The sequence below is a fragment of the Carcharhinus amblyrhynchos genome, chromosome 6 (assembly GCF_965287045.1).
Source record: "Carcharhinus amblyrhynchos chromosome 6, sCarAmb.v2.hapA, whole genome shotgun sequence".
Taxonomy (NCBI): domain Eukaryota; kingdom Metazoa; phylum Chordata; class Chondrichthyes; order Carcharhiniformes; family Carcharhinidae; genus Carcharhinus; species Carcharhinus amblyrhynchos.
The window spans coordinates 69,415,501-69,429,573 of NC_137329.1; the positions used below are offsets into that span (position 1 = coordinate 69,415,501).

The following is a 14,073-nucleotide window of genomic DNA, read 5'->3' on the forward strand; positions in this document are numbered from 1 at the left end:
GACTGGACAAAACCATGCTCTCCTTAAAGCAAACAGACTGTATTGAAAAGCAGACTGAAATTCTCTTTCTGTAACCTATCAGACTCAAATGGAAATGATACAGATAGACATTACAATACCACAAGAAGTCAAATAAATCAACCTTTCACTCTAACCCATTGGCTCGGTTTCACCTCAGTTAGCATGGCTGCATTCAGAGACAGTGGAAAGAACCACAGCTTTCAATTCAGGTTCAAGAAGATCCAACGGCAAAGTGGCAAAGAAGAAGCAAAAAAAAAAATCAATGGCTGAGATGGTCACAGGTATTGGTGACAGCTCTAGGATTATGATTAGTATAGAAGCAGAGTGAGTACACACTGATTCCATTCACTCTGTGTCAAGATTTTTTGTCTCCGTTTATACTGACAGTTAGTGCAACCTATGAGTTTGGTGTAAGAATAGGTACACACTGCAGAATTGGTCAGGTTTCGAGAAACACAAGATCATTCAGTTTTACTCCTTTGTAAATTAATCACATGGAGCATATGCTCTCTACTATAGGTACTTACAATTTATAACTGAATAATGCAATTTGGTTGATGGACAAGGCTCACCAAATAGATCTTAAAATAGATATACATAAGAACATAAGAAATAGGAGCAGGAGTAGGCCATCTAGCCCTTCGAGCCTGCCCCGCCATTCAATAAGATCATGGCTGATCTGTCGTGGCTCAGTTCCACATTCCCACCCTCTCCCCATAACCCTTAATCCCCTCTCTTATCAAAAACCCATCAACCCGCGTCTTTAAAAATATTTAGCGAGGTAGCCTCCACCACTTCAACAGGCAGAGAATTCCAGAGATTCACCACCCTTTGAGTGAAGAAGTTCCTCCTCAACTCCGTTCTGAACCGCCCCTCCCCCTTTATCTTGAGGCTGTGCCCCCTAGTCCTACTGTCCTTTCTGAGCAGGAAGAGTCTCTCCACCTCTATCCTATCCATCCCATTCATCATCTTATATGTCTCAATGAGATCTCCCCTCATTCTTCTAAACTCTAACGAATACAAGCCTAGTTTATTCAGCCTCTCCTCATAGCTCAACCCCCTCAACTCCGGCTTCAGCCTAGTAAACCTCTTCTGTACTCCCTCCAAGGCCAAAATATCCTTGCGTAAGTATGGTGCCCAAAACTGCACACAGTACTCCAGCTGCGGCCTCACCAATGCCCTATACAGCCGCAGCAAGACCTCCCTACTTTTATATTCAATCCCCCTCGCTATGAAGGCCAGCATCCCATTAGCCTTCCTGACCACCTGCTACGCCTGCAGGCTGGGTTTTTGCGACTCATGGACAAGGAGCCCGAGGTCCCTCTGCACCGTCGCCTGCTGCAGTTTTTCGCCACGTAAGTAATAATCCTTCCTACCATTATTCCTACCAAAGTGGACCACCTCGCACTTGCCAACATTAAATTCCATTTGCCAGTTTATACCTGACAAAACAATTTTTTTTAAAAAACCACATCCCCTTTTACTCATTTTTATGCAAAGTTCAACAAGCTGGACCACCTGCCCACTCCTAATCCTATGAATAACAACCCTTATCACAGGAAGGCAAGGTGGCCTAATCGTGAGCACTGTTGCGTCACAGCGCCAGACACCCGGGTTTAATTCCAGTTTCAGGTGGCTGTGCGGAGTTTGCACATTCTCCCTATGTCTGCTTGGGATTCCTCTCGATGCTCCAATTTCCAAAGATGTCTAGGCTAGATGGATTAACCATGGTGAATGTGTGCAGTTATGGCGATATGCTGGGGAATGCAGCCTGGTAAGACAGAGAGTCGGTGTGAGTTAATAGGGATTCAGAATCGGCACATTCCTATAAGGATGAAGGGTAAGTATGGCAAATTTTGGGAACCTTGGATAACGAGAGATATTGTGAGCCTAGTCAAAGAGAAAAAGGAAGCATTTGCCAAAGCGAGGCGGCTGGGAACACATGAAGCAAGTGTGGAATACAAGGAAAGTAGGAAGAAATTTAAGCAAGGACTAAGTTGGCTAAAAAGGATCACGAAAAAGCATTGGCCAGCAGGATTAAGGAAAATCCCAAGGCTTTTTATACTTATGTAAAGAGCAACAGGATAGCCAGGGAGAGGATTGGCCCACTCAAAGACAAGAGAAGGAATCTATGCGTGGAGCCAGAGAAAATGGGTGAGGTATTAAATGAGTGCTTTACGTCAGTATTCACCAAAGAGTAGGACTTGGTGGATGATGAGTCCGAAAAAGGATGTGTAGATAGTTTGAGTCATGTTGAGATCAAAAAGGAAGTGGTATTGGGGTTCTTGAGAAACGTTAAGGGTGACAAGTCTCCAGGGCCTGATGGGATATACCCCAGAATACTGAGAGGGGCAAGGGAGAAAATTGCAGGACCTTGAGAGAAATCTTTATATCCTCACTGGCTACAGGGGAGGTCCCAGAAGACTGGAGAATAGCCAGTGTTGTTCCTTTGTTTAAGGGTAGCAAGAATAATCCAGGTAATTATAAGCCAGGTGAGCCTTACATCAGTGGTAGGGAAATTATTGGAGAGGATTCATCAAGACAGGATTTATTCCCACTTGGAAATAAGTGGGCATATTAGTGAGAAGCAACATGGTTTTGTGAAGGGGAGGTCATGTCTCACAAACTTGATTGAGTTTTTCAAGGAAGTGACGAAAATGACTGATGAGGATAGGGGAGTGGATGTTGTCTGCATGGACTTCAGTAAGGCCTTTAACAAGGTCCCTCAAGGCAGACTGGCGCAGAAGGTGAAATCGCAGGGGATCAGAGGTGAGCTGGCAAGGTGAATACAAAACTAGATTGGTCAAAGACAGAGGGTAGCAGTGGAAGGGTGCGTTTCTGAATGCAGGGCTGTGACAAGTGGCGTTCCTCAGGGATCAGTGCTGGGACCTTTGCTGTTTGTAATATATATAAATGATTTGGAGGAAAATGTAACTAGTTTGATTAGTAAGTTTGTGGACAACACAAAGGTTGGTGGATTTGTGAATAGTGATGAGGACCATCAAAGGATACAGCAGAATATAGATCAGTTGGAGACTTGGGCAGAGAGATGGCAGATGGAGTTTAATCTGGACAAATGAGAGGTAATGCATTTTGGAAGGTCTAATACAGAAAGGAAATATACAGTAAATGGCAGAATCCTTAAGAGTATTGTTAGGCAAAAGAATCTGGGTATACACAAGTCACTGAAAGTGGCAATGCAGGTGGAGAAGGTAGTCAAGAAGGCATACAGCATGCTTGCCTTCATCAGCCAGGGCACTGAGTTTAAAAATTGACAAGTCATGTTGCAGCTTTATAGAACATTAATTAGGCTGCACTTGGAATATAGTGTTCAATTCTGGTTGCCACACTACCAGAAAGATGTGGAGGCTTTGGAGAGGGTACAGAAAAGATTTACCAGGATGTTGCATGTTATGGAAGACATTAGCTATGAGGAGAGGTTGGAGAAACTTGGTTTGTTCTCACTGGAATGAAGGAGGTTGAGGGGTGACGTGATAAAAGCCTACAAGAGGCATGGACAGAGTGGATAGCCAGAAGCTTTTTCCCAGGGTGAGAGAGTCAATTACTAGGGGGCACAGGTTTAAGGTCTGAGGGACAAGGTTTAAATGAGATGTACGAGGTAGATTTTTTACACAGAGTGGTGGGTTCCTGGAACTCATTGCCAGGGAAGGTAGTGGATGCGGATTCGATAGTGACGTTTAAGGGGTATCTTGACAAATATATGAATAGGATGGGAATAGAAGGGTATGGAACCTGGAAGGGTAGGGGGTTTTAGTTCAGTCAGCAGCATGGTTGGTGCAGGCTTGGAGGACCGAAGGGCCCATTCCTGTGCTGTAACTTTCTTTGCTCTTTGAAACTTTGGCTATACTCTCTCTCCACAGATGTTGTCAGACCTGCTGAGATTTCCAGCATTTTTCTGTTTTTGTTTCAAATTGAACTAAGTCTTCTACAATAGTATTCACAACATGAGGGACTAAAGAAGTTGCTAATTCTGGCGATGATTCTGAGAAATTATTTTGAGCTGGCCACAATTGGTGGGCAGTGGCATCACCAAACTAGTTCAGCTTCAGTTTGAGCCATGTAAGTGATTGGATCTGTTTTTGCTAAAACTACGGCAAGTAACCACTTCTTGTTCGTGACATAATTGCATGTGCACACTCGATCTCCTTGTTGAAATGAGTATTAGTTTCACTTCTCACCTAGCAACTTGAGATTGTTGTTGATGCTCTTATTATCTCTGAAGTTTCTGGAGATAACAACAAATTAAACATAGTTCTCAACTTTTTAAGTGTATAGTGCAGGTGAACTTTGGGTCGTCATATTAGTATTGTTTCTGTAAGATGCCAAAAAGCTATGGTCATAACGAACCTCACTCTCTTTAGACCTTTAAGAAAATGTTTCAAGGATTGTATAAATCTTTCAACTAATCCATTGGTTGATGGATGATAGGTGCAGATTTAATATGCTGAATTCCATTTACTTTGAGGTAATTCTCAAACTCTTGTGAAGTAAACTGAACCATTATCACTAACAATCTACTCCGATTTACCAAACATTGAAAAATTTGACAAAAGTTTTACAAACATTTGTGCAATTGTAGTAGATCTCACGATAACTTGGAGAATATAAAAGCCATAAGGTTTCTGTAGAGTTTGTAATCTCATGCTGTCCTGCACGTATGCAGAAGTGCCATTAATCACACTCTGTAGTCTAGCTGTGCTTAGTACCAAGTGTTTTAACTGTTGTGTAAGGATTTATTGTGATGAGAGTGTGTGTACAGAGTTGATTGGTTTTCAGAACATTATGAACTGTGCATGCAGCTATACTACTGCTCTATTGGTGTAAAAGAGTCAGGGACAAGTTGTAACAGGCTAATGCTCTGGAAGCCTGCCTACAGACTGGGATAAGTGTTTGGAAAAAGTAGAACAAAGAAGTTAGTTTTGCCTGGGTGTGCGGGACCACTGATGCCTGCCCACCCTAAGGAAAACTAGTTCCGACGTCATAAAAGAATAAAAGGTATAAATCTTCTATCCGGAGTTGACTTGATTATTATCAAACCAAGCCAAATGCAGAACGCTGAACCTTAGAAATTGTCAACTTCTGGCCATTTTGAGTGTGCATCAATTATGACAGAGAAATGTAACCCTCAAACGGATCAGCAGAATCTGCATGCAATTGTTGCAATGGCATTTTAGGCAACTCCAAAAGGGTGTAAACGGGGCTCCCACTTTTTCTTTACTCTGAGCATCCAGATCCAGCCACCAAAATTAACTACGTGCTAATTCATTCAACCAGATAATATCAGGATGTCCATCATAGGAGGAATGATCGTTTGGATTCCCCAGAATAATCACCCACCATGGGCAATCAACTCAAGCTTTCGCACATCTGGTTTCAAATCAGGATGTGTGCAATGCATTCCAGCAATGTAATTCCCTTCAATACCATATCCACCACTCTCCCCAACACAGGTCATTTCTGGTATATCTCTGAACTTGAGAAGCTGTCATAAGCAAATGATCTGCTACGAAAAAATGAATAATCAAAAATTAATGCTCAGTACCAGACCAAGCTAGAGTCCCATGCCTCTCACGTGGACCCCCACTGGCAATGGCAAGGTCTGCAGCAGGTGGTCAGGAAGGCGAATGGGATGCTGGCCTTCATAGCGAGGGGGATTGAATATAAAAGTAGGGAGGTCTTGCTGCGGCTGTATAGGGCATTGGCGAGGCCGCAGCTGGAGTACTGTGTGCAGTTTTGGTTGCCACACTTACGCAAGGATATTTTGGCCTTGGAGGGAGTGCAGAGGAGGTTTACTAGGCTGATACCGGAGTTGAGGGGCTTGAGCTATGAAGAGCTTGAGCTATGAGGAGAGGCTGAATAAACTAGGCTTGTACTCGTTAGAGTTTAGAAGAATGAGGGGAGATCTCATTGACACATATAAGATGATGAATGGGATGGATAGGATAGAGGTGGAGAGACTCTTCCCGCTCGGAAAGGATAGTAGGACTAGGGGGCACAGCCTCAAGATAAAGGGGGGGGTGCGGTTTAGAACGGAGTTGAGGAGGAACTTCTTCACTCAAAGGGTGGTGAATCTCTGGAATTCTCTGCCCGTTGAGGTGGTGGAGGCTGCCTCGCTAAATATTTTTAAGACGCGGGTTGATGGGTTTTTGATAAGAGAGGGGATTAAGGGTTATGGGGAGAGGGTGGGAATGTGGAACTGAGCCACGACAGATCAGCCATGATCTTATTGAATGGCGGGGCAGGCTCGAAGGGCTAGATGGCCTACTCCTGCTCCTATTTCTTATGCTCTTATAACAGGCTACAAGATGAAGGCATGTAAAATCACTAGCTCCAATGCCAAAGAGCTCAATGCATTCAATGCCCGTTTTCAGCAAGAGGTTAGCGAGAGCACACCCTCCACCCCAGAAGCATCGGATGAACCTGTATCTGAGGTCACCATTGCAGAGGACAGAGCAGTATTCTTGAAGCTTGACCTATGGAAAGCGACTGTCCTAGATGAAGTAACCGGATGAGCACTCAGATCCTGTGCGGATCAGCTGTCGGGGGTATTCACAGACATCTTCAATCTCTCTTTACAAAAATCCGAAGTTCCTATCTGCTTCAAGATGACGACTACCATCTCAGTACCAAAGAAAAGGCATGCAGCATGCCTCAATGACTATCATTCGATGGCTCTGACATCATCATTATGAAATGCTTTGAAAGGCTAGGCATGGCATGAATCAATTCCAGCCTCCTGGACTACCTGGATCCACTACAGTTCACCTACCGCCGCAACAGGTCCACAGCAGATACCATCTCCCTGACCCTGCACTCAACCCTGGAACACCTAGGTAACAAAGACACCTATGTCAGATTCTTATTTATCAACTACAGCTCAGCCTTCAACACCATTATTCCTATAAAACTCATCTCCAAACTCCCAGGCCCACGCCTCGGCTCCTCCCTCTGTGACTGGATCCTGAACTTCCTAATCAGTAAGGACAGGCAACAACACCTCCTCCATGATCATCCTCAACACCGGTGCCCTACAAGGCTGCGTCCTCAGCCCCCTACTATACTCCTTATACACCCAAGACTGTGTGGCTAAATTTCCCTCCAATTCGATTTTGAAGTTTACTGATGACACCACCACAGTGGGAGAGATTGCAAACAATAACGAGACACAGGACAGGAATGAGATAAAGAATCTGGTGAAGTGGTGCGATGACAATAATCTCTCCATCAATGACAACAAAGGAGATAGTCATCAACCTCAGGAAGTGTAGCGGAGAACATGTCCCTGTCTACGTCAATGGGGACGAAGTAAAAATGATCGAGAGCTTCACGTTTTTAAGGTGTCTGGCTCACCAACAACCTATTCTGGTTCCCCCTTTGCTGACGCTATAGTTAAAGCCCACCAATGCCTCTACTTTCTCAAAAGACGAAAGAAATTCAGTATGTCAGCTACAACTCTCACCAACTTCTACAGATACGCCATAGAAAGCATTCTTTCTGGTTGTATCACAGCCTGGTATGGCTCCTGCTCTACCCAAGATTGTAAGAAACTATAAAAAGGTTGTGAATGTAGCCCAATCCATCACGCAAACCAACCTCCCATCCATGGACTTTGTCTACATTTCCCGCTGCTTCAGAAAAACAGCTAGCATAATTAAGGACCCCAGACACACTCTTCCACCTTCTTCTGTCAGGAAAAAAATTAAAAAGTCAGAAGTCATGTACCAACCTAATCAAGAAAGCTTCTCCGCTGCCATCAGACTTTTGAATGGACCTATCTCGCATTAAGTTGGTCTTTCTCTAAACCCCAGCTATGATTGTAACACTACATACTCTTTTCCTTCTCTATGAACAGTACGCTTTGTCTGTATAGCACAAGAAACAATACTTTTCATTGCACCCTAATACAAAGAAATATAGAAGACAGGAGCAGGAGATGGCCATTTGGCCCTTCAAGCCTGCTCCGCCATTCACTACAATCATGGCTGATCATCCAACTCAATAGCCTAATCCTGCTTTTTCCCCCTATAATCTTTGATCCCATTCGCCCCATGTGCTAGATACGGCTGCTCATGAATACATTCAATGTTTGGCACCAACTACTTCCTGTGGTAATGAATTCCACAGGCTCATCACTCTTTGGGTGAAGAAATTTCTCCTCACCTCTGTCCTAAATGGTCTACCCCGAATCCTCAGACTGGTTCTGGACTCCCCCCACCATTGGGAATATCCTCCCTGCATCTACCCTGTCTAGGCCTATTAGAATTTTATAAGTCTCTATGCAATCCACTCTCATTCTGAACGCCAGCGAAAACAATCCAAGCCTTAGTCAATCCCTCTTCATACATAGAACACAGAACATTACAGCCCTCAATGTTATGCCGAGCTTGTCTGAAACCAAGAACAAGCTATCAGACTTCCTTTCATTCTGGTGTGTTTCACATGCCTATCCAACAACCGCTTGAAAGTTCCTAAAGTGTCCGACTCCACAATCACAGCAGGCAGTCCATTCCACACCCCAACCATTCCCTGAGTATATCTCCCACTATGAACCTTATGGTTATGCCCCCAGTAACAGCTACATCTATCCGAGGAAATAGTCTCTGAATGTCTACTCTGTCTGTCCCCCTCATCATCTTATAAACCTCTATTAAGTCGCCTCTCATCCTCCTCCACTCTAAAGAGAAAAGCGCTAGCTCCCTCAATCTTTCCTCATAAGACCTACCCTCCAAACCAGGCAGCATCCTGGTAAATCTCCTCTGCATTCTCTCCAATGCTTCCACATCCTTCTTACAATGAGGTAACCAGAACTGCACACAATATTCCAAATGTGATCGCACCAAGGTCCTGTACAGTTGCAGCATAACCCCACGGCTCTTAAACTCAAACCCTGTTGATAAACACTAACACACTATAGGTCTGCTTCACGGCTCTATCCCCTCGAGTGGCAACCTTCAGAGCTCTGTGGATAGAAACATAGAAAAACTACAATACAATACAGGCCCTTCAGCCCACAAAGTTGTGCCGAACATGTCCCTAACTTAGAGATTATTAGGCTTACCTATAACCCTCCACCTCCACCACCGTTGCCGGCAGCCCATGCCACACACCCACCACTCTCAGTGAAAAACTTACTCCTGATATCTCCTCTGTACCTACTCCCCAGCACCTTAAACCTGTGTCCTCTTGTGGCAACCATTTCAGCCTTGGCAAAGAGCCTCTGACTACCCACTCGATCAATACCTCTCAACATCTTATACACCTCTATCGGGTCACCCCTCATCTTTTGTCTCTCCAAGAAGAAAAGGCCGAGCTCCCTCAAACTATTCTCAGAAAGCATGCTCCCCAATCCAGGCAACATCCTTGTAAATCTCCTCTGCACCCTTTCTATAGCTTCCACATCCTTCCTGTAATGAGGCGACCAGAACTGAGCACAGTACTCCAAGTGGGGTCTGACCAGGGTCTTGTACAGCTGCAACATTATTTCTCAACTCCTAAACTCAATGCCTAGATTGATGAAGGCCAGTACACCATACGCCTTCTTAACCACAGCTTCAACCTGCACAGCTGCTTTGAGTGTCCTATGAATTCAGACCCCAAGATTCTTCTGATCTTCTACACTGCCAAGAGTCCTACCATTAATATTATATTCCACCATCCTATTTGACCTGCCAAAATGAACCACTTCACACTCATCTAAGTTGAACTCCATCTGCCACTTCTCCACCCAGTCTTGCATCCTATCAATGTTTCGCTGCAACTTCTGACATCCCTCCATACTATCCACAACATCTCCAACCTTTGTGTCATCAACAAACTTACCAACCCGTCCCTCCAGTTCCTCATGCAGGTCATTTATAAAAATCACGAAGAGTAAGGGTCCCAGAACTGGAGCACTCCACTGGTGACCGACCTCCATGCAGAATATGACCCATCTATAACTACTCTTTGCCTTCTGTGGGCAAGCCAGTGCTGGATCCACAAAGCAATGTCCCCGTGGATCCCATGCCCCCTCACTTTCTCAATAAGTCTTGGATGGGGTATTTTATCACATTTCTTGCTAAGTCCATATATATTACATCTACTGCTCTTCCTTCACAATGTGTTTAGTCACATCCTCAAAAAATTCAATCAGGCTCATAAGGCATGATCTGCCTTTGACAAAGCCATGCTGACTATTCTTAATCATATGATACTTCTCCAAATGTTCATACATCCTGCCTCTCAGGATCTTCTCCATCAACTTACCAACCACTGAAGTTAGACTCACTGGTCTGTAATTTCCAGGACTATCGCTACGCCCTTTCTTGAATAAAGGGACAGCATCCACAATCCTCCGGAATCTCTCCTGTCTCCATTGGTGATGCAAAGATCATTGCCAGAGGCTCAGTAATCTTCTGTCTCGCCTCCCACAGTACCCTGGCGTATATCGCATCCGGTCCCGGCGACTTATCTATCTTAATACTTTTCAAAAGCTCCAACAAATCCTCTTTCTTAATATCTACATGCTGAAGCTTTTCAGTCCGCTGCAAGTCTGCACTACAACCACCAAGATCCTTCTCTACAGTTAATACTGAAGCAAAGTATTCATTAAGTATCCCTGCTATTTCTTCCAGTTCCATACAAACTTTCCCACTGTCACACTTGATAGGTCCTATTCTTTCATGCCTTATCTTCTTGGCCTTCACTTACTTGTAGAATGCCTTGGGGTTTTCCTTAATCCTGCCTGCCAAGGCTTTCTCATGACCCTTTCTGGCTCTCCTAATTTCCTTCTTAAGATCCTTCCTATTAGCTATACACTCTAGATCTCTAACATTACCTAGCTCTCTGAACCTTTTGTAAGTTTTTCTTTTCTTCTTGACTAGATTTATTACAGCCTTTGTACACCACGGTTCCTGTAACCTACCATAACTTCCCTGTCTCACTGCAACATTGCTATGCAGAACTCCAGACAAATATTCCCTGAAAATTTACCACATTTCTTCCATACATTTCCATGAGAAAACCTCTTGCCAATTTAAGCCTCCAATTTCCTGCCTGATAGTCTCATAATTCCCGCCTGTTAGTCTCATAATTCCCCTTACTCCGATTAAACACTTTTCTAAATTGTCAGATCCTATCTCTCTCCAACGGTATTGTAAAGGAGATAGTGATCATAATTCTATCTCCAAAATGCTCTCCCACTGAGAGATCTGACACCTGACTAGGTTCATTTCCCAATACCAAATTAAGTATAGCCTCTCTTGCAGCTTTATCCACATACGTGTCAAGAAACCCTCCTGAACACACCTAACAAACTCATCTCCATCTAAACTTCTTACCCCAGGGAGATTCCAATCGATATTTGGGAAATTAAAATCTCCCATCATGACAACTCTGTTATTATTACATCTTTCCAGGATCTGCTTCCCAATCTGTTCCTCAACATCCCTGTTGCTATTGGGCAGCCTATAGAAAACACCCAGTAAAGTTATTGGCCCCTTCCTGTTCCTAAACTCCACCCACAGAGACTCTGTAGACAATCCCTCATAGCGTCCATCTTTTCTGCAGTCGTGACACTATCTTTGATCAACAGTGCCACTCCCCCACCTCTTTTGCCTCCCTCCCTGTCCCTTCTCAAACATCTGAAACCTGGCACGTGAAGTAACCAGTCCTGTCCCTGAATCATCCAAGTCTCTGTAATGACCACCACATCACATTTCCAAGTAGTGATCCATGCTCTAAGCTCATCCACTTTGTTCACAACACTCCTTGCGTTAAAACAGACACATCTCAAACCTTCGGTCTGAGTGCTCCCCTTCTCTATCGCCTGCCTATCCTCTCTTTCACACTATCGACAAGCTTTCTCTATTTGTGAGCTAACCTCCTCTCTCCCAGTCACTTCAACTTGATTCCCACCCCACAACGGGAGAGTTTAAACTCTCCCTGGTAGCCTTAGCAAACCTCCCCGCCAGATATTGGACCCCTGCGATTCAAGTGCAACCCATCCTTTTTGTCCCAATGATCCAGAAACCTGAATCCCTGCCCCAATCCCTCAGCCACGCATTTATCCTCCACCTTATTCCATCCCTACTCTCACTGCCTCATGGCACAGGCAGCAATCCCGAGATTACTACCTTTGCGATCCTTCTTCTCAACTCCCTGTATTCTCCTTTCAGGACCTCTTCCCTTTTCCTACCTATGTCATTGGTACCAATATGTGTCATGACCTCTGGCTCTTCTCCCTCCCACTTCAGGATATCTTGGACGCAATCAGAAATATCCCAGATCCTGGCACCAGGGAGGCAAACTACCATCTGAGTTTCTTGACTGCGTCCACTGAATCACCTGTCCAACCCCCTCACTATACAGTCCCCTATCACTACTGCCTTTCTCCTCCTTTCTTTACCCTTCTGAGCCACAGGACTAGACATTGTGCCGGATGCATGGCCAATGTTTCTTTCCCCAAGTAGGCTTTACCCACGCCGCCGCCAAACAGTAGTCAAACAGGAGTACTTATTGTTAAGGGGCACAGCCACTGGGGTACTCTCTAGTACCTGACCTTTCCCCTTCCTAACCATAACCCACTTGTCTGCCTCCCGTGACCCCGGAGTGACCACCTGCCTGTAAGTCCTCTCTATCATCTCCTCACTCTCCCTGACCAGACGAAGGTCATTGAGCTGCAGCTCCAGTTCCCTAACGCGGTCCCTTAAGAGCTGCAGCGCGACGTACCTGGCACAGATACGGACGTCCAGGGGGCTAGAAGACTCCAGGACCTCCCACATCCGACACTGAGAACAAACTGGCCTCACACTCATAATTTCCCCTTTCTTACCCTCAGCACTCCTGCCATGAATCACTCCCTCTCTGCCTTGCTCTCTTCGAACAATGAGCCTGATATTCCCTCACCCCCTTGGGTTTGAAGAATAAGTGAAAAGAAAGAAAAAAAAAGGAAGAAAGCTTACCTGCCCACACTCCAAGTCTGTTTTTAGGTTAGAGGAGGGGGAGGGTGGGAGACTCTAGAAGCATAGAGTCTCGGGTTTCCTCCGTGTTCAAATTTATTTGGGGCTGGGGGGCACCCTCCCAGGTCTCACTGGGGCCTACTTCCAGTTTTACACTCCCGGTTTAGAAAAAAAAACTCCAAAAAGGCAAGGTAAAAATCCCTCTTATCTACAAGCTCACCATTCCAACTGCTCCTCTGGAAACAGTGAAATGAACTCCAAGATCTCTCCGTTCCTCCACATTCCTCAGAGCCCTGCCACTGACCCTGTAATCCACATTCAAATTTGTCCTACCAAAATGAATCACTTCACACTTATCAGGATTAAACGCCATCTGCCACTTTTCGGTCCAGCTCTGCATCCTATCAATGTCTCTTTGCAGCCTACAACAGCCCTCCACCTCATCCACTACTCCACCGATCTTGGTATCATCAGCAAATTTACTGACTCACCCTTCTGCCTCCTCCTTCAAGTCATTGATAAAAATCACAAATAGCAGAGGGCCCAGCACTGATCCCTGTGGTACTCCGCTGGTAACTGGTCTCCAGTCTGAAAATTTTCCATCCACCACCACCTTGTCTTCTATGAGATAGCCAGTTATTTATCCGATCAGCCAAATTTCCCTCTATCCCACACCTCCTTACTTTCTTCATGAGCCTACCATGGGGAACCTTATCAAACGCCTTACTAAAATCCATGTATACGGCATCAACTGCTCTACCTTCCTCTAAACACTTAGATATCCCCTCAAAGAATTCAATCAAATTTGTGAGGCAAGACTTACCATTCACGAATCCATGCTGACTATCTGGGATTAAGCTGGTCATAAATGGTCATAAATCCTATCCCTCAGGACCTTTTCCATTACTTACTGGCCACCAAAGTAAGACTAATTGGTCTATAATTACCAGGGTCATTCCTATTTCCTTTCTTGAATAGAGGAACATCAGTCCCACTATCCCCAGAATCAGCCTGCTAAATTTATCTTTCCTCAGAAAAGGAGACCAAAACTGCATACAATACTCTAGGTGTGGTTTCACCAAGGCCCTGTATA

At 44.7% G+C, this 14,073-nt stretch overlaps 1 protein-coding gene across 4 annotated transcripts in view; it reads right to left on the reverse strand.

The window, feature by feature from the left end:
- The window catches only part of braf (B-Raf proto-oncogene, serine/threonine kinase), a 130,504-nt gene that overhangs the window by 67,799 nt on the left and 48,632 nt on the right, over positions 1-14,073 (reverse strand). The window lies entirely within an intron of this gene.